A 20,799-nucleotide genomic window follows, 5' to 3' on the forward strand; every position below is an offset into this window, starting at 1 on the left:
AAAATACAATTTAAACAAGAAGTCAAATTATGGAAGCGAACTAATTGAATTACGAGTGTAGTTAAATTTTAAAAATGACAAAAGTTAGTTTAATATTGTTGTAGAAAGAGATTCTACAAATAATTTGTCAAATCACTGATAAATACTAATTGCAAATTGTTATCTAAGAAAGGACAGACGAGATTGAATGGCTTTCGATCTGAAAAATATCTAACCAATATAATTTTACAAATTACGCAATAACACGAAGTAAATAAAAATTTTCATCCCTCCTATTATATTTAATCAAATATATAAACAGTCTCTTCATCCACGTGTCTACAATTGTCTATAATTCTGGACGAGAAAGCAGCATCCAAGGGACCGCGTGAAAGAATTCGAGGAACGAAGGACGCACGCAAAGAAATCGTTCTCCGCGTTTCCTCTCCCCCCGCGACCCCCCTCGCCGATGTACTTTTTATTTCCTCGTTCGATGCGCCGGCTGCCGTCCCATTTGCTTTTGGCAGCCGGGCCCCGCCGTCGATGCACCACCGCACTTGGACGTCGCCCAAACGTAATAAATTTCAAATCAGGTCATTGCTTCTCTTTGCACTTAGCTTGATGCGCCGCGTCGAACCCTGAGCCGTTTGCATTGGACACGACGCGAAACGAGGAGTTGAAGGTCCTTTCCATTTTATCCACTCCATTATCGGGGATGCTGCATAATACGACGATTTTCTATTTTTAATAATGGAAATATTGCGAAATATATAGCGCGTACGGTTTGTTATTAAGCCTTGAACGTGTGCACGTCTGACGGTTTTTGAATTTCGTGACGATGACGTAACATTTAAAGATTTTATTATAGCGCGATAGAGGAAGATTCGATAATTTTATGTCTCGTTTCTTTTTTTTTTTTTTTTTATTAAAATTAGAGAGATGAGAATTAAAAGATCGTGTAACGAGAAAGATATGTTGTGAATAATTTAACGAAGGATATCTTTTTTTTTTTGATACAGAATATAGTTTCATTGCTTGTCACAGCAGGTACATTTGCATTTGGATCGATTCGCAAGAGAAGAATTCCACTTTGGCGCAACGTAAATAGAAACATGAAGATATATTTACGATGTTGCATTGTCTCTTTCACAAGACAATAAGGGTATAAATTAATAGAGCAGACGGTGATTCAAAAGATTCCTATCGATTCTGCGTGCATAGCATCTGATTATTTATAAAACTACGACGATACGATTTGTATCGCTGATGTCTGAAACAGGCCGTACTCATTACTTCTACTTTTATTACAGAGAAAAAGCTTCCGAGAAACGATTGAAAAACCGCAGAGCAACTTGCGACAAAGTAAAATTTCGAGTCGATGCGAATATTTTCAAACTCTCGAAATTCATCGGATTGAGATTCGAAGTAACGAACGATTCAAGGGCCAAAGAGGCGCACAGGAAAACGGGGAAAGAGATGGAAATGGGGGAGGGGCGTGGAAAGGCCGCATCCGCGAGGATGAAGCCGAGGAATTGTAAATAAGCCAGAATCCTCTTATTCGCAGCCTCGATGGACGCAAGGCTCGTGACGGCTTATCCACGTGCGTGACTTTTGCTAAGTAGCCTTGATGCTAGACTGCTAACACGGGGATTACCGATTGATCGGCCTTTCTTCTCTCGTCGCTCGATTTCGCGGTCGCGGCCTGGCGTATTGAGAAACTTCGCGGAGGTATTGGGTAATCGGTGAAATCGGGTTTAACTCCTTAACTGGAATGCGTCGTCGAGCGAGAAAAAAACGTGGAATCGTAGAGAACTTTTGGCCAAATATGGAGGAAAGTAGTACGAAAGTTACTCGCGAAACCAGGTTTTCTGGATATATCTGAATATTCATGCGTTTATCCATATGGATGATAGATTATTCATCTTGTGTTTTTAGATAAACATAGTGATTTGTAAGATAAGGATTTGACGATTGATTTAACGAATTTTTTTTTTACAATCTGGTACGTAGTATTCGATAGTTATTATTCAATTATTCAAACTTGATTTATTTAAAAAACGAAGCTTCGAAATTTTATTCTTTTTTTCTTTTCACCTCGTATAATATTTTATTAAAAAAATTGATAGAATATTTGTTTCCTTTTTAAACAGCGTAGCAAATAATGATAAATAAGAAGAGGAGGAGTAATAGAAGAGCATTATAAAATGATTGAATATATTGCTTCCTTCGATAGTTGGAAAAATATTGTCGGAACGACCTTTGGCTGTTTCTGATTCCGTTGAACATGAGTTGTAACAACTGTTGAAAATCTGTAAATTGAAAATCGTACTGTCGGAGAGAATTATGGGAATTGTAAGATTTCTCGTGGTTGTTACCGCTACAAGGAAGATTATAACTGTAATTCGAGGTAAAAATACCTCTTCGAAGAATCACCGAGATGCTTGTGGTAGTAGATGATACTTTGAAGGCAGAGAGCCACAAATTTTTCATCATATTCAGTCTTCTGATATTCAGAAATATCTAATGCAGGATAATCGTATTGATTTTTAATTAAAGTTTTTTTCTTTTTCTATAAATCATTTGATTGTATCTCCGTATTTGTATAATTGATTCATTAGGAATAACGATAAATCTTATTTATGCTTCAGATAATGAAATTTAACAGATAATGATGATTATTTCTAAGCTTCGTTGTAAAATAATAAACTTGGGAATAAATTCACTCGCATTCTCACAGATTTTTATGCAAATATACATTTCTACATACATTGCTTCATACGTAGATAAATATCTACGTAATCAAAATTAATAACATTCTACTAAATATTCCATATACTTTCCATATATTTTTAGCGAACACGATACCATTTCTTTACACGATTAATCGAACGCAAATATTATTATCTCAACTATACAAAAATTACCTCGATTGAATTCGTATATATCATTCTATACGTCCAGTCTAAAAATACAAAATAATCTCTGCCCAGAGGACGATTTAATTACCCATCTCCGCGAATACGATTCACAATACGACAGGGAAAAAGGGTGTTACGAAAAGAATACACGTCTCACGAATCGTGTCTCGAAAACCAGGTCATCGACGAGACACGATTTACCTGGCCGTTCACCGGCATCGCCAGTTTAGAAGCCAGACACCGTCGCTCGATCGTCTTACGTCATCAACGTAAGTACTAGACACAACCGAGAAAGAGAAAGAATGAGGAGGGAAGAGGAGGGGGCAAAGCCTTCGGGGCCGTTTCTCGAAGCGCTTTGGGTGACGTCATAGGGACGTTCCCAGGTTGACGCAAATGTCTCTCACACGGCCAGGCCTCCTGCCGCCGTCTTTATTGCTTTTTCCGGAAATATACTCCGTCTAGACGGAGTATCGCGTAGTACGTCTCCCTGTGAATCATCTAGCCGAGACGCCAAGGTGTGCTAGCTAAACTCTAACTCTCTCGCCGTCTGCTCGCTCCACGATGGGACCTCTCCGCCGCATTGTAATTCACCGCGTTTCGCTCTTCGCGGTCACGGATGAAATTGCCGTTCCCGTCGTGGCCGTGAGAGGTCTTGCAGGAAATATTTAGAGGAGTCTGTTGCAACGTTAACTTCTCTGCGGAAATTGGTTGGAGAGGAGGATCGGTCTGGATAGGATTGGAAAAGCGGAACATCGTTTTGTTGGGGAGAGCGATATCGGAGGTTTTGGTGATTTGTGATTGTTGGACAGAGTTTTTTTTTTTTCAGGGTTAGTTAATTTGTTGCATAGAAGACGCGGAATGGAAATTTATACTGAATGAAGTCTATTGCGATTTATTTATTCATTTATTATACTGTAATAATTTAATTAATATAAATTTAGAAAAATGTAATGGAGAATATAATAATGAGAAATTTGTGCCACTTTACGAAACGTATTTAGACGAATCTAATCTATCTAATCCAATTCTATATGAAAATATTTACAAATTTTATCTCTCGACATTCCATACTTTTCCTAGAATAATAATACAAAAGCCAAACAAAATCGATACACTAATCATACACACGACCGTTCTCTCGCACGCGTTATCAAAATACAAATTTCACTCTAAACAGAGACCATTCCACATTTCCTCGCGAAGTAATCCAAACATACGTTCGCCATGTACGACGCGAGCACGAGCTCTCTCCACGTATCCATCGTATCGAAACACAAATTCTTTATCTAAACAACCCATTTCACCCCTCTCCTCGCAAACAATCCGAAACCAAACACGCATTTACCATAACGCAAACCCTCCCTCCCCAACTAAGGATCCCGAGGTATCTTTGAAATCCTCCAAGGGCGGAAATCGCAGGCACAAAATTCCCCGGAACTATTTGCTCGGAGTCTCTCAGCAGCATCCGGCCCGTGACCGCAGTAAAAGTACCCTTCCCGCCCTCCCTCCGCACGGGTGGAACCCCCGTGGAAGTTTAAAACGATCGTTGGGCCGCGGAAAGACGGCGAAGCCGTGGCGAAAGCTCTCGTGGTGGTGGATTCGCTGTGTAACCGAGTTCCTGGTGGTGCGTGTTCCGGCCGAGGCAAGAGGATCGATTCGAAATTCCAGCCAGCTCCAGTGGGTATCAGCATTTTCCCCCACCATCCCCTTTCGATCGTGGAAAGCCGCTAAAAACCTGGAGAGAGAGAAGGGAGGGGGACACCTTCTGGATCTTCCGGATGATCCTGATTTAAAAGCTTCGTAGACCCTTCGAATCGCTCGTAAATTTCTCCACGATGTATCAACGCGATTCCACTCCCGGGAACGAGACCAGGGTGTATATCGCTCTTCGAGAGGAAATCTTCGTTACCTACGGGGTTGATGGGAGATATCGAGGATGAAGAGACGCTCGAGCGACTTCTCTTGGACCAATCTTGGGTTAACTGAGCTCCTTGGATCGTTGGTTGGACGCGTGTGAGAGGGGACGTCGGTGTAGTTGGAATAATATGATGATTTAGGGATGAAATTTTGCACGTATTAATTTTAATAAGGCAAGTTTTACGAGTATTTTTATGAATAACATATCGTTGGATTGGATCTATTTAATTGTGAGATTATTAAATTGTAGAGGAGAATTCGATTCTTGTAACTTGTTGCAAGTTGGACGATTGAACGAATGGTGGATTTGGGATGATGTACAAGAGTTTAGATTCATCTTTGAAGTATCGATACGTATTTCTGTGCCACCTTGTGTATAGGGAAAGATTGATAAGATACTCGCGTGCAGAGGTGGGAGACAAATTGGGCTATGACTAGAAGATTTGTGTTTAGAATAGATTCCAGTTTGGGGAGGGTGTCAAGGGATTTATGAGCGTATTCGGTTGCTCGATATATAAGGGGGAAAAGGGGGTCGTGATAAATGCGGACTCGTAAATTCGCTTTTTTTAAGACAAGATCGTTTTGGGATTCGTGAATGAATTATATTTGCCAGGTAGATTTCTTAAGTGACGTGGAAACGAAAATCAATACGAGAATTTACTTTCTGAGAAATTCCTTCCTCAGTATTTTTATTCGTGGAAACGAATTTTGAAGTTGTCACCATTCGATTATATCACAGAAATTATATTTTGAAGAAAGAAAGAAAAATTCTCAAAACGTGTTGTTCGAAAAGATAAATAAATTCCTTTCAAGTTCAGTTTTCCAATATCCAATATCGAGATAAACTCGCAAGACGGAATAAATAATATTAATCGACAAATATCCATCTTTTCCTCAAAGTTATCCCAATAAAAGTTCCCAAAACACCAATCCACCCCGAAAACAAGTCGTCCAACCCGACCCATCCTCTCCACCCTCTTTCAACCAAACCGCAACAACCACAAGACCGTTTTACACCCCAAGACCGATGGTATAATTCGAAAAAATATACGATCCAACTTAGCGGAGGTATTCCGTGTCTCAGCCCTCCAGAGACTCTACATTTTCTCCCCAAGTCCGATTTAAATAAAACTGCCCTCGAGGCACTGTCTTCCTCCGCCTCCAACTCGTCCACTACACCACCCTTTCTCTCACTCCTTCTTTCTCCACCACCACCCCCTCCCCCTACCTTCTTACGTTCGTATTCGAGCTACCAAGAGCAGACATTCGTCACTGAACAGACGAGAACAGAGGGGATGGATCGGGCACGAGGGTTTGGGATTCGAGGGTGGTTTTTTTTAGACTCGACCGTTGTCTGGGTCGCGCTTAAAGCGGAAACGTCGGAAGGACGAGTCTTTCTTTCTTCAACTTGTCCAATTGATGAGTGGAGAAATGGATATTTTATCCTCTGTCATTGACAGCGATGCGTGACTAATCTTTTCGATCGAACGACATCATGGCTCTTTTCTATTGATTTAGTTATAAATTTAATTTAAACTTTATAGATTTTGGAAGAAAATTTTTCGCAATCTGTAAAGTTTAGGAATTAATATAAGCATGATTTTTTGAATCTCGAGATTGAATTTCCTTCAGAAGTATTTTTAAGTATGTTTATAAGTATAATCAAAAAGAGTGTGAACGTTCGTTTATTAACGGACTTTGAGAATTTTAACAATTTCACGTTGGATAACAGAACAATCTTATCCGTTTATAAAATTTACCAACATAAAGGTAAATTTCTTGCCTTAAATTAAACTCGCATCTTACAAAACTTCCATTACTAACGTTAATCTACTTGTTTCAAAAGGATCCAATCACGGGGAGTAATCAAAGCACTGAAAAAGAAACTCGAGATCTCGTTCAATCAAATTCAAACGTAATTTCGACGCGCTCGATCCCATCGCTAGCTCCCTCATTTCCCTCCTTCTCATTTCACGTTACGATACAAGTTTCCTTTCCACCGGAAAAAAGCCCGAATCCAGCTCTCTGGGACGGTTAACGAAGTATCGTTGGGCGCAAGGACAATTTCGAGGCGCGAAATAAAGTCCGCGCCGATTCAATTACCGCCGCGGCTCTTTCCGCCGGTCAGCCGTCGAAATGTCTGGCGCGAGGGGGTGTGTGTACACCGATTGCAACCCTCCCCATTGTCCAAGGTCTCGAGCCGGCCGATTGTGCGAGTGTCGAGCAATCGAACCCTGAGCTCGGGTCTCTCGGGGGTGGTTTTGACGGCCACGAGGGGGATGGCTCGACACGCGCACGTGAAATTGACGTCGATATTTTTCCCTTTCCCTTAATATCGGACGCGATAACTGTCCTTTTGTAATAATAGGCTAAATGGTAAGGTTTCGATTATTATGCACGAGTATAATTTTCAGTTTGTTTAAAATGAATGGTATGGTGGATAAAATTGTTAAAGGGTTAATATAGAACGTGATATGCATATAAATACGAGTATTTAGAGCGATAGTATTAGCTTAATTTTCAATAATGAAAATAATAAAACACGTTAATTTGAAACTCTTAAAAAGGAGTAGCATCTCGTATATGCATCTGTAAAAAAGAATTTTTATTCTTTTTTATATTAAGTTTTTGAAAATTGTTAGGTTACTATTATCCAAAATATATAAAGAGAATTCGAATTCGAATTTTTATTTATCGAACAACAAGACTTGAAAAGTTTCTTTTGGGATGGAAACTTTTCCTACCCCATTGTTTGATCACACATTGCAGGGCTGGTATTAACCGACACGGAATATTTCATAATGGTTTGTGAATGGGTTGTAGCAAACATCCCCCACCCCGTGTGTAATATGGGATAGGACCATGTCGGATGTATCGACTGGCAACAGCCAGATTTCCCTCTCGATTTTCTCGCTTACGCGTCGACCCTGACCCAACGACAGAACCCCTCACCCTTTAGATACACACCATTTCTTTCTCTCTCTCTGTTTCCTTTTCGGTTTGTAGCCCCGCTCGTATTGTGCGTATGTTCCACTTACGCAATTCCACGCGTTTATGGATTATTTTTTAAGGTTTTAGGTTGCAAAGGTTTTATAGGAAAATTAATTTTTTAATTTTTTGATGTATATACAACAAATGTAATACAATATATTTGCAATATATCTTTATTTTCCAATGATACACATATTTTAAGTTTCATTCATTTTATCATAATTGAAGGGTCAAAGAAAAGTAGCCATACGTGTATCAATTATTTTATAAAATAGAAAATCATTCCTTTGAAAAATATTTTCCTCAAAATACGGCATACTCTCCTATTCTCCAAGGCGTCTCAATTACAGATACGCATAAAAATATTATTAAACAATACAAAATGTATAGACAAAATATGATCAAATAATATAAAAATGATACTTTTGTATCTCTCTAATTTCCATCAATGTCGTATACACATATAGACGCACAAGCATATCCAATTTATTGTAACACACTCGATTCTACACGTGTCAACGATTATCCCTCGGCATCGTCGCGTAAAAGATCCATCCGTAGAAGAAAAAGAAGGAAAAGAAGAAGGAGAGGAAGAATCCACCTCGAAAGGTTTCCTCCCTCCCGGATTTCTTCCTTCCAAGACTTTTCGTCCTCGTACGTCTGGATAACGAGCAGCCGATAAGACGATCCCAACGAGCGTTTCCTTTGTCAGCACCCGTCGAATTCCTCCCCTTTCCTCGGGGATATACGGAGGGATTTCTCGGGGATCTTCGTGGAATTCACGCGGCTACGGGTTTCTTTCGTGGAGAGAAACGCGGGGAATGCCGGTGGACGCGTCTTAATCCGAGTCGACTGCCCTCCCTTTAAGAGGAGACGGGTTTTCTCCAATCGATTGTCGGTTTTTTGCGCCCGTTAGTAGAGACGTATTTGAATGGGTTTGTGAAGTGATTTGAGATTCTTATCATAGGAGAGGGTTTACTTTTATGTAATTTTTTCTTTGACGTAGTTTGAATAGGTTTAAGATTTTTAAGAGTTTGAGTTTTTTTTTTCAAGCTCTGTGAGAGTTATTTTCAAGTGGATCAATTAATTGTTCAATTGGATAGTGCATACGTTTTTTTCAGGAATTGCTTTGATCGTGAATTTTGCTTTTATCTCTGATTCTTTATGGTAATAGAAATGAATAGTTTTGACGTATGAATTATAAACGAGATTAGATATCAATTGTTTTAAAAATTAACTGCAGTAAGAGAGTTAATGATCTTAGGAGTTATATATACTTGTTTGACAAGTAGTGAAGTTGTTTCGACGTATAAATTTTATTTTGTATAAAAAAAATCGGTTAAGGTTATTATTATAATAAAAAAATATAGTACAAGCGATAAAGTTAGTCTTTATTGTTTTTAAACAAGTTTTTTTTATGCGATAGAATGACCTGGTTTATCAAGCAACTCATCGGATAGTTTTGACTTACATCAACTACGTAGTTTAATAAAGAACCGGTGCTACTCGATGAATCGTGTATCTCTTATCGAGTTGGCGAACGAGCATGTTATAACGTCGATAAAAAAATGTTGGGAGAAAAAAAATGGTCGTTGCAGACGATAGAAATGCGGAACGTGCTCTGAAAACTAGTTTGCATAAATGACTAGCCCCGATTAGATAGAGAATTACGTGGACGTGTTTGTCGAAGCCAGGTTTTATCGACGACTCGACATCCGTCGTTCGTTTCTTGTTATTTTCACGATTTCTTTCTCTTGGAAGAATGAAAAATATTTTCAGTTGTCCCTGTGGAAACTTACTGGCGACTCACTGATATTTTCTATGACAATTTTTTAAGGTAAAGTGAATTTTTGATCGAATTAGATTGAATATAGATTTGCATTCAAATTTTTAAATTTTATATCGAGACTCAGAATCTTCCCAAGATTTAATTTCTTTCTTCTATTAAATCTCTTCCTGTAACTTTATCAATTTCTTTATTGTATCATACATTATTTTGACTATCATTATTTTTACATCGAGTTATCATAGTCAATTTTTACTCATCGTTATCGTTCCATGTTAAAATTATACAAATGAGAAAATCGTTTATTGAAGTTAAAAGACGCATTGCAAGATTAAAGAAAACCAGACAGAAAAAGATTTGCATTTGTTATTACAAAAGATTGTGATTCTAAGCATTCGTTGTGTAATCAGAAGTGTTCTTCTAACGAAAACTGATGTGCAATCTGCATCTCATGAATATTAATCAATCGTGCGTTGAAATATAAATAAACAACGAATTATCATTGATATTTCCATGATGGTATATCTCAATATATCAAATTTTTATATTTTTTTTTTTAAATTCTAAATTAAAAATTTTTCTCTAATCTTTTAATTATTGAATTATTTCATCAAATTGCTGAAATTTAATATTTCTGAAAGAAGAGGGATAGTTTTATAAAATTTGAAATAACGTGGCTATATTATAGATCTAGATCTATAATATCTTTAACAAAATTTCATTCTCTCATAACTCGGTTTAAAAATATATTTATTCAAAAATTAACAAAAATATAAATACTTTAAATAGTTTCAAACTTGATTAACAATTAAAACCGACGATTTGTCGACGGATAAAACAAAATCTTATAAATTGAACTTAATACTTTCACCATTTTTTATCTCTCTTCTACCTTATTCTACATTTCCGCAAAAATCGAATCAAAGGAAAAGAAAAATAAAAGGAGCAACGAGATAATAATTCCCTATAAAATCACTCCTCACGCTTCAACGGTGGAGAATATACATTCTCCACCGAACCCTCCGATCGAGCCACGCCAAAACTGCCCGCCATCTCCCTTACACCCACATCTAAATCCACCACTCTCCCACGCGAGCAAACGTCGGACAGGCCAACGATGATCGATCATCGAGGGTGGCAGAAATTAGGTTATTCGGCCGTGGCCGTCTCCAAGGGGTGTGCAAGGATCGACCCTCGTCGGGCGTCGAATTTTTCAACTCCCCCCCTCTCCCCATGAAAGATTCGCGGCTGAAACGAGGCGGGGAGGGGGTTTCCTCGTGTCTAACACGGGCGTGGTTGGCGCACCGGAACTCGGCCAGACGAGTTCGCGATTCGCCGGGGCCCTGTCCGACGGAAATTTACGTCCCTGGTCCCTGGGCTAAAAGCCACGATAAGCGATAGGAGGAGGCTGGCGCGGAGATTACGCGCGTTAAGAATTCAACCGTATCGGTCTCGAAACAGGAGGGGAGGAGGAGGAGGAGGAGGAGGATCGGGGCAACTTTTCGCGCTCTCGTGAAAGGTTTATTTAATCACTTGCTCGACGGAGGTTGTTTCTTTGGGTTTTCGCTTGGAATTATTGGCTGGATTTTATCGATTTTCGGCGCCTGGTACCGGCTCCATTTCCCCCTTACGAGCAGATTTATCCGTTTCGCTGTTGATGTTTATTTTATGGTAGTTTTCTCCTTTTTTTTTTTTTTTTTAAAGGAAAAGGAAGATATTTATATTAAGTTTGTTTCAGGATTTTGTCCTGATATATTTTTAATTTTCAACTTTAATCGAGGGAGTATCGGTCAAGTTCAAGTCGAGGATAAAAATAAATGTAATTAGAATCGTGAAGATTATCAACAGTATATCGCAGTTGTAAATATTCCAAGAAATTGTATTTATATTACTACTTCATTGTAATCTTGCATTATTCTAAGATCTCGAATAAAATGCTAATAGCCATTTTACCAAACAATGATGCATCCAAAGAATTTTCACCGAGAGGGAAAAACTGAGTTAATATCTCTCGTCTCAAGAACTGTTATCTAAGAAGAGAATCAACTACGTTTTTTTTACGTAATTTATCCTTCAAAATCCTGTGATAAAATATAGCACAACAGGGTGAATATGCGTGCCGCATTGTAACTCGAGGAGGATGTAATTTTTTCACTTGTATATATATATATATATATATATATATATATATATATATATGCATCTCACACGTTTCCCTCTAATCTATCCAGACTCGTATTCCGCTTAATTTCACTGACAAAAGAAACGGTGACTCATTTACCCGCCTCGAGTGTTTCCGGCCGTTTTGTCAGGAACTGAAAAGAATCGCCGCACAACAAGGTGAACGCATTGTGTGCAAACAAATTTTATTTAAAGGGATTCATTACCGGCCCGCTTCATAAATATTGATACGCGCCTCTCACACGGATGATGCTGTGTAATTGCGTCTACGGTAAATAAATTTTCAGCTTCGCCTCTGATCGCTGTTCGGGATAAGAAATTTTAACATGCTCGTGATTTTTCTCTTAACGATGACCGATAAGGGACATTACGGTACATGATAAATTTAAAGAAAAAAGTGGCCTAATTTTAGAACAACACTTTACAACCTTTGCAAATCCTGGAACGTAGTGGTATTATGAATATAATGGATTTTAAATAACGGAGTAATTGCTCGAACAGAACAGTAAAGAATGGAGTAAGTATAAATATATTATTTCTATAATATTTCTAATATCGATTTTGAAATTTTTGATAAAGTTCGTTTAATATACGCTACGTTAAAAATAATTATACATAATTATTAATCTTAATGGTTCTAATAATATTCATTTTTAATTCCCAGACAGACTGATCAATTAACGAGTCGGCACTCAAGTAACTAATATAGCGCATATCTTGTTAACATTCGTGACAACGATTCTTTGTATCACGTTTAAATCATCATTCCGACACGTAGTCCGATCGAATAAGCTTTATGATATTAATATGCATATCGAAAAGTTAACAGTACATTACAAGAGTTGGCCAAGATTATTATGTCTAAGAACAATTCAAATACTGTTAACGATTTTCCATACTTGTATATCGAAATAAAACGTAATAAGAAAATAGATATGATTCTTTCATACCGATAAATAATCTACTCAATATATTTACATATATTAATCCTGAGTAATATCTTGTCATTTTAAAAGGAAAATCTATTGATATTGAAAAAACTATCAGACAATATATATATATATATATATCTTACAAATCCTCCTTCTCATTAATGGCGGTCGAACGATATCATCGAAACGAAGAATCTCTTACGGGCGTTTAAGCTGAGCGGGGGGCTCGAGCCGGGAAATTAACTCGAATTTTCGCGCGGTCGGGGATGCTCGCCGGTTGGACGAGCGTTGCATAGCCGTGAGAAGGCCGACGCGGTCGAAGCAGAACCGCAGACCGCGTCTGCGGTCTTTCCGCCGGCCCGTTCCGCTACTTTTTAGACTTTCCTGCCACGGGCGCGATTATCGATCGACGCCGGTCGCGGCATCCGGACGCAGAATTAAGCCCTTGACCGCAAAACCGGCCTGGCCGATCGTCTTCCGTTTTAAAATCGATCGTTCCCCAATTTTCATCGCGCCACCTGTTCCTCCGTGTCTGATGGTGGAGAGATAGGCATAGGGTTACACGCAGGCGGTAGAACAGGATGGAAAGAATTGTCCGGTGTTTTTATTGCGTCTAGTGATTTCTTTTTCTAGTAACATTACGTTTAATTTTCTATCTGTTAATAGCTGGTAACAGATAGTTTTGTATCGACGTAATTCTTCTATGGGTAATGTATAGTATATTTTGCGTAGTATAATTGGTAATGTGTCTAGTGATTCTACAATCGTAATGAGGAAATATATATGAAAAGTTATAAGAAGCAATAATAAAGCCATTTTATGGAGAGATACGAAGTAATGTTTTATCATTCAATTAGTTAGTTGGTGAAATTCTTCTGTTTTAGCTGATAATTTTACGAGCGTTGTTTGATAAGATGACGAATAAAAATATATAACTTGAAACATACGTTTCGAGTAACTTTTCATTCAGTCCACACTGAGTTATATTTTATTATTCGCATAATGTAGCCTCTTACAAATGCGTTAAGAAGGATTGGAATAAACGATGATTTTATGAATCTAATTGTCGGCAGGATCTCTGAATAACAGAGTATCAAACATATAAATAGAGGTTGAGAATAGAATCAATTTATATATCCAAATAAAGTAGATCGATCTCTAGAAATTTTATTTAATAATCCTCCTAATCGTCGCATGTTTCATCGATATACATCGTTTATACAACGAAAGAAAAAATCGGAAAATAGATTTCCAACCAATTTTCCTTCGTCCACCTCCTAGAATTCCTCCTAATTTTCTTATACGATCTTTAATCAACCTTGTATTAATCGTTAAATTGTCTCGCCAGATTCTCGAGACAAATATCCGAAGGCATATTCTTCAAAAAGGAGGGACACATTCGTTTCACGGAACGAATCGATCAAAGTCTTGGTTCCCCGGAAACCACGGCGGCGGACACGTCGTTCTTGAAAAGTGTACCGCGGAAGGTTAAGCCTGTCAATGACGGCCAAGTGAAAGTTGGACGTCTAGACGTATTTATTTCTAGAGCGACGGACGCACCAATTTTATTCCTGTCACACCGGCACCGTACCCGTCTGATTGACGTAGGTGTTGCACTGATTTCGTCTAAAAATAAGTGTCTGTATATGGAACGCGCGTGAAACATTCGCAGCGTGGCACCGCTCCATTTATCCTCACGGACCAATTGGCACTCGATCGAGATTACAGAACGGATCGTGTTTAATGCACACGCCGTAAATTGAAATATGGCGAAACGTGTGTGCGCCTCGGGGAAAAAGAGAGAGAGAGAGACAGAGAGATTTTAAGAAACGAATAAAAATCAAGTAAGTTTATTGTTACGCGATTAAATTTGCTCACAATTAAGATTTATTCATTTCTTTGATCGTTATACCCTTCTCTCTTTTTTATCAGAGGTAACGGCGCTGTCTACAAAAAAAGAGAAAATAGAACAAATCGCGGCAACAGTTGAAGATTCGCGCAATTTTCAGCGAAGAGATATGCACGAGGCGTCGTCACACTTCAAATATTGACCAACACGCCGAACAGACTATTCTCACAACTCATTTCGTAGCCACTCAAACCTCGACAGTCCTCTCCACGGAGTCAGTCAGCAAATTAAGAAAAACGTGGCTAACTAACGCTGGAAGAAAATCGGACCACGCACCGTTTAAATCGTTCTACGAAGAAAAACCCTTAGAAGAAATCTTCATCGGCGTATCAATTGTGCATCGAGTGATCACCATCGAATAATCACTTGGCTGTTCATTCTTAATATACATATTTTTCTAGTGTTAATTATATATTCGTGTACTTTGAATTTATGTATTTATGTATTTATTTAAGAAAATAAAAAAGAAATTGAAAAAGAATCTGTCATTCGTAGAATCATTTATCTAACGTCCATAAAACTGTAAAAGTATCTGAAAAAAAGAAAAAACTCCAAATGAACAAACATTTCGGATATTACACACTTTTGCATTTTTGGACGTTAAATAATTGCTTCGAATTTATTTATATAAATAAATTCTTCATACATATACCTATACATATACCTCTTCCTTCGACTCCTCTTACTAAGCCACATTCTCCCGCCACCGTTTCCCTTACACGAAATATAAAGTGTAGAAATATCGAACCCTCCTCCTTCCCTCCTCGTCTCCGCAATTCCTCTGTTAAAGCATAAATCGCGGAAAGCTCGGCGATAACCGATTCCAGGCCCCGTCCTTCGGCTCTTCTGCCCGCAATGGCCGAGGCTCGTTACAACAGCGGCTCGCGACAGAGGTGAAAGTCGGATGTCTAGACGTGTTTACCCGCGGCGCAATCGCGGCTGCATTGCGACAACCTCGGATGGACGGGTGGCGAGTCGGTTTCCTCGTAAGTAACCGGCCGCCCGAGCGTGTTTCTCCACGGGGACATTGTGCAGCCGCAGAGCCGCGGCGTGTACGTGTCTCGCACGCGTAAAACGCGCGGCGCGCGCGCGCTTTCCAAATTGCACCGCGATTTCCCGAGAAATCGAGCCGACTTCGGCCTGCCAGGCACGTCCCCCGGACGTATATATATATATGTATAATATACGACCCGCGCGCTCTTATCGCTCACCCCCTTGCAAGAGATTTTTAAACGTCGAATTTCACATTCGATTCGTTGAGGAGGATGGGAGAGGTTCTGAATTAATTGAGGAATTTCGACGCGAGATAGATCGGTGGACGGATTTAAATGTTGATTAATGTTGATTAAGAGATAGATCAGACTCGGTGCTCTCTGGATGGAAAACGGTAGGAGGAGGATTTCGACGAGGTTTGTGTAGTAGATGGTAGATCGATAATGGTAGAATTCTTACGTGAGTCGTGAGATTTTAATGTGAGTTAAGAATAGAGCGATGAGATAGATGATTCTGATGGAATATATATATATATATGTATATATTATATATATATATATATATATATATATATATATGTATATATTATGGGTCGGTGATAGATGGCAAAATTCTGATTTCATTGAGAGATGGATCGTGAGATTCTTATAAAAGTGGATTAGTGGATGGATCAGTCGAAGATGGATAGTGAAATTCTGTTACGGGTTGGTTATATATCGTAGAATTTTAGATAAAATATTTATTAAGGAAGCAATTTGAAAAGAAATTTTTTACGATCTGAAAGTATTACACATAGGTAAATATTTATGCAGAGTGTAGACTGCGTGAGTTAAGTAGCTTCCAAGGAAGGATTAAATGGTATTAAATGTCTGCGAGATGGATTCAAGGGAATTTCTGAATCACTTATCGACGAACAAGGCAGTCTCGATACAATTTCCAAGATCCATTTACAAATTCTTTACGACACAGCAGCGTATATACATACGTACGAGATGATTCATTTACATTAACTCCGTCACAAATTAATGTTACAAAGCCAAGTTTGAATTTGTTCGCGGTAGGAATATAGATTAAGTACGATCTTTGAATGGTTGTTGGTTTATTGAATCACGAGTTGCAGTAAGGTCATCATATCGTTAGTTGAATTTACACAATCAGTTGATATGTAGTGGTTCGATTAAATATTAGATTTACATTTTATATTGTGTATATATATCTCCTTTTATAATTGTGAAAATTACGACTTTGAAATATAATTTTTTTTATTTATTATGTAACTGTTATTATTAACGAGTAAATTAATATTCGTTAGATTATTCTCAATATAATCGTATTTTTGTGGCGTAAGAAATTTTTTAAACGAAGCTTTATAGAATCTTCAGAGTTAGAACGGATAATTAATTACAAGTTTCTTTAAAATTTGAAAAAAAGCTCCAATAAAAGAAAAGATTAAAATTAAAGTAAAAATATTTTAAGCTTTCTTATTCGAAAATAAAATAATAATAATTGTAAATCATTCTTCAAAAATATTGAGACTCTCCTTTATTACAAAAATAAAAAACGATATTAGAAACGTTTGATATTACAAGAAATGGCGTATTTTATTATAAAACTAAACATATATAAAGATAAAAGATAATATATAAATATATAGATTTAATTAAAAAAAAAATTTTAAAATCTTAAAAAAATGATAAAAAAATGAAGGTAAAAAAAAGTAAGTATGAAAATGGTAAGTATATAAATTTAAGTAAAAAATGTTTAAAAATCCTAAAAAATGAAAAAAAAATGATATCGGTAAAAGGTAAGTATAGAAATGGTAAGTATAAGATAAATATATAAAAATTCCTTTTAAATTATATTATTCTGATACAAAGTGAAATTGGATTAAAATTTCGTTCATTCAATATATAGTTTACAGAAAATTCCAAGAATTAAACGTCATTTCCAAGAATTTTAAAAATTCTGAGAATTATACGTAAATTCCAAGAACTGTTAAAATTCTTGGAAAAATTTTTTAGACGACCTCCTGTCATGTTATGTTTTCCTAATACAAAATCGAATTTATGGCCAAATGTTTTGTTCCTTCCAACACTTGGAAATTTCCAAGAATTTGACGTCATTTCCAAGAAATTTAAAAATTCCCAGAATTTGACGTCATTTCCAAGAATTTTAAAAATTCCGAGAATTTGACGTCATTTCTTGGAAAAATATTTCGATCGACCTCCTACCGTATCATGTTCTCCTAATAAAAAGTGGAATTTTTGGCCAAAAATTTCGTTCGATCGAATATTTGGAAATTTCCAAGAATTTTAAAAATTCTCGGAATTTGACGTCATTTCCAAGAAATTTTGAAATTCTAAGAATCGGACCTCATTTCCAAGAATTTTAGAAATTCCGAGAATTTGACGTCATTTCTTGGAAAAATTTTTCGATCGACCTCCTATCGTATCATGTTCTCCTAATACAAAGTGGAATTTTTGGACAAAAATTTTTCTATCGCTCAGGGAATTTCGACCTTAGCCTTTTTTCTTGAATATCTCGCTTATTCTTCAGAATATTAAAAAAAGCTTGAAATAAAAGTTGAATAGCTTCGAAAGGGCTACATTCTGGTGACATCAGTTTTTTCGTAGGTGGACCCATAAAAAAGTTATCAAGCAAAACTTTATTCTTTCAATTGACAATATATATTTTTTAATCTACGTATCCAGACGTTCTTTATAAAAATGTATAGGACCATTAATGGTAAAAAACCATTAGTTTAAAAGATATTTAACGAAAACTAATTATTTTCTATACTATAAGTTTTTTGCTATATATGCTTTAATACTTTTTTATAGAGAATGCAAAGATACACCACCTGAAATATTAAAAAATGTACACTTCTATTTAAGCAAACAACATTCACTCTTATAAATCCTTTACGCTTCTATATATAAAAAAATAAATAACGGAGGGATGTTCCTCCCACGAAATGCTTCAACTTTTATTTGAAACATTTTTTAATATTTCAAAAACAAGCGAGATATACCAAATAATATTAACCGGACACCGGGTGCATTATTTTATGCAATTGGTCATTAAAAATAATTGATTCATACACAATAATAAAAATAAAGTGCTCAAAGTATTTTTAAAAAATTTAAAAATGATAAAAAACGCACCAAAAGTACGAGGAGATATGCGTACAAGCAGTAAAAATGTAAATATATGTATAAATTGGAAAAAGAATGCTTTAAAGCTCTAAAAAAATGGCTATGATAAGAGGAATGGTAAAAAAGTAAGCAGGAATACGGTAAATGTACGACAAATGTGAAAAAACTCCTGTTAAGTTATGTTTTCCTAGTAGAAAATCGAATTTTTGGCCCAAAGTATCGTTCTATTGTTCGAACATTTGGAAATTTCCAAGAATTTGACGTCATTTCAAGAAATGTAGAAATTCTGAGAACCGGGCCTCATTTCCAAGAATTTTAGAAATTCCGAGAATTTGACGTCATTTCTTGGAAAAATTTTTCGATCGACCTCCTATCGTATCATGTTCTCCTAATACAAAGTGGAATTTTTGGACAAAAATTTTTCTATCGCTCAGGGAATTTCGACCTTAGCCTTTTTTCTTGAATATCTCGCTTATTCTTCAGAATATTAAAAAAAGCTTGAAATAAAAGTTGAATAGCTTCGAAAGGGCTACATTCTGGTGACATCAGTTTTTTCGTAGGTGGACCCATAAAAAAGTTATCAAGCAAAACTTTATTCTTTCAATTGACAATATATATTTTTTAATCTACGTATCCAGACGTTCTTTATAAAAATGTATAGGACCATTAATGGTAAAAAACCATTAGTTTAAAAGATATTTAACGAAAACTAATTATTTTCTATACTATAAGTTTTTTGCTATATATGCTTTAATACTTTTTTATAGAGAATGCAAAGATACACCACCTGAAATATTAAAAAATGTACACTTCTATTTAAGCAAACAACATTCACTCTTATAAATCCTTTACGCTTCTATATATAAAAAAATAAATAACGGAGGGATATTCCTCCCGCGAAATGGTTCAACTTTTATTTGAAACATTTTTTAGTATTCCCAAAAACAAGCGAGATATACCAAATAATATTAATCGGATACCGGGTGCATTATATTATGCAATTGGTCATTAAAAACGATAGATTTATACCCAATAATAAAAATACAGTGCTCAAAATATTTTCGAATTTTTAAAAATGATAAAAAATGCACCAAAAGTACGAGGAGATATGCGTAGAAGCAGTAAAAATATAAATATATATATAAATTGGGAAAAAGAATGCTTTAAAGCTCTAAAAAAATGGCTACGATAAGAGGAATGGTAAAAAAGTAAGCAGGAATACGGTAAATGTACGACAAATGTGAAAAAACTCCTGTTAAGTTATGTTCTCCTAGTAGAAAATCGAATTTTCGGCCCAAAGTATCGTTCTATTGTTCGAACAGTCGGAAATTTCCAAGAATTTGACGTCATTTCCAAGAAATTTAGAAATTCTGAGAACCGGGCCCCATTTCCAAGAATTTTAGAGATTCCGAGAATTTGACGTCATTTCTCGGAAAAATTTTTCGATCGACCTCCTATCGTATCATGTTCTCCTAATACAAAGTGGAATTTTTGGACAAAAATTTTTCTATCGCTCAGGGAATTTCGATCTTAGCCTTTTTTCTTGAATATCTCGCTTATTCTTCAGAATATTAAAAAAAGCTTGAAATAAAAGTTGAATAGCTTCGAAAGGGCTACATTCTGGTGACATCAGTTTTTTCGTAGGTGGACCCATAAAAAAGTTATCAAGCAAAACTTTATTCTTTCAATTGACAATATATATTTTTTAATCTACGTATCCAGACGTTCTTTATAAAAATGTATAGGACCATTAATGGTAAAAACCATTAGTTTAAAAGATATTTAATGAAAACTAATTACTTTCTATATTATAAGTTTTTTCTGTATATGCTTTAATACTTTTTATAGAGAATGCAAAGATACACCACCTGGAATATTAAAAAGTGTACACTTTTATTTAAACAAACAACATTCAGTCTTATAAATCCTTTACGCTTCTATATATAAAAAAATAAATAACGGACGGATGTTCCTCCCACGAAATGCTTCAACTTTTATTTGAAACATTTTTTAGTATTCCCAAAAACAAGCGAGATAT

General features: G+C 36.4%; 1 protein-coding gene and 1 long non-coding RNA gene across 2 annotated transcripts in view; both read left to right on the forward strand.

The window, feature by feature from the left end:
• LOC114577608 (serine-rich adhesin for platelets-like) overlaps positions 1-20,799 on the forward strand; it is a 169,760-nt gene that overhangs the window by 66,124 nt on the left and 82,837 nt on the right. The window lies entirely within an intron of this gene.
• LOC114577609 (uncharacterized) lies at positions 8,055-11,567 on the forward strand. The gene is made up of 2 exons (XR_003697799.2): positions 8,055-11,262; positions 11,330-11,567. It is a non-coding gene; the product is annotated as an uncharacterized LOC114577609 (long non-coding RNA).

This window comes from Apis cerana, linkage group LG10 (genome assembly GCF_029169275.1).
Source record: "Apis cerana isolate GH-2021 linkage group LG10, AcerK_1.0, whole genome shotgun sequence".
In the NCBI taxonomy this organism is placed as follows: domain Eukaryota; kingdom Metazoa; phylum Arthropoda; class Insecta; order Hymenoptera; family Apidae; genus Apis; species Apis cerana.